This window comes from Ailuropoda melanoleuca, chromosome 9 (assembly GCF_002007445.2).
Source record: "Ailuropoda melanoleuca isolate Jingjing chromosome 9, ASM200744v2, whole genome shotgun sequence".
Lineage (NCBI taxonomy): Eukaryota > Metazoa > Chordata > Mammalia > Carnivora > Ursidae > Ailuropoda > Ailuropoda melanoleuca.
Window position 1 is genome coordinate 36,152,795 of NC_048226.1, and position 1,187 is coordinate 36,153,981.

Here is a 1,187-nt window from a genome sequence, read left to right on the forward strand (position 1 = left end):
ACTCTATTTTTTTTTTAAGATTTTATTTATTTATTTCTCAGAGAGAGAGAGAGAGGGAGAACACAAACAGGGGGAGCAACAGGCAGAGGGAGAAGCAGGCTCCCCACTGAGCAAGGAGTCTGATGTGGGACTCGATCCCAGGACTCTGGAATCATGACCTGAGTTGAAGCCAGATGATTAACCGATTGAGACACCCAGGTGTTCCTAGACGCTCTCTTTTTACCATTTCTCCTTGTTAGTGTTCATATTCTTTCAGTGTGGTGCAGTGCATAATGCCGGTATTTTATAGTTTTTCTCTTTGGACCTTTCTATTAAAATAAAAAAAAAAAGAATCATGTTTTTCTTTTTAGCTCATGAATGCTAGCTCATTTCCCTAGATTGAATTCATGTTAGGCAAACAAAACCAACAACTTTTCTTTGGTAGTTGTTGAATTTCTGATTTACTAGAGAGGTATTCTCCTTCCCCTGTTCCCATACACCATTTCTCTTATTCTCCAATTTTTGTACTACCTTCAATTTGTTTTATAATTTCCCTCCTCTATATCCATTGTATCAGTGTCACAACTATTCTTCATGCTTCCTGCACTGCATTCATTCATTTTTAATTCCCTTGTTTTTCTGCTTCTCTGTGGTGATTCCCAGAACTTGCAAGAAACACCTCCAAGAAGCCCTTCTGCAGGGCTGCATATGAAGTCTACATCCTTATATACACAAAATGCTGCTTCTAAAACCCAAAATACAAGAGTGCTGAGTGTGAAAATCAAAGGCTTGAGCTAGGAGAGGTTAAGATGGCGGAGGAGTAGGGGACCCCTTTTTCAGCCGGTCCCCTGAGTTGAGCTGGATAGGTACCAGACCAGCAGGAACATCCACGGAATCAGCCTGAGACGCAGGAAGATACATCTGTATCTCTACAAATGAACAACTCCAGCGCTGAGTATCGAAGTACGAAGCGGGGAGCCGTGAAACCGCGCACAGATATCAAAAGCTAAACAGNGGGAGCCGCCGTGTCAGGGAGCCAGGAAGCGGTAGCCACCTACACGGGGGAGCGGACAGACCGTGGACCCACACGCTTGAGACAGCAGACTGAGAAGGGAGCTCCGGGAAAGCACGCGGGAGGGCTGGCGGTTGGCGGGCCACCTGCACGGGGGAGCAGGCGGACTCTCGGACGGCACCCGCGAGACAGCAGA

At 46.3% G+C, this 1,187-nt stretch overlaps 1 long non-coding RNA gene across 1 annotated transcript in view; it reads right to left on the minus strand.

The window, feature by feature from the left end:
* Nucleotides 1–257: 257 nt before the first annotated feature.
* Nucleotides 258–1,187, minus strand: part of LOC109491008 — a 51,529-nt gene continuing 50,599 nt past the window's right edge. Inside the window, exon 4 of the long non-coding RNA XR_002144386.1 lies at nt 258–308. This is a non-coding gene — a long non-coding RNA (uncharacterized LOC109491008). The remainder of the gene's footprint in view (nt 309–1,187) is intronic.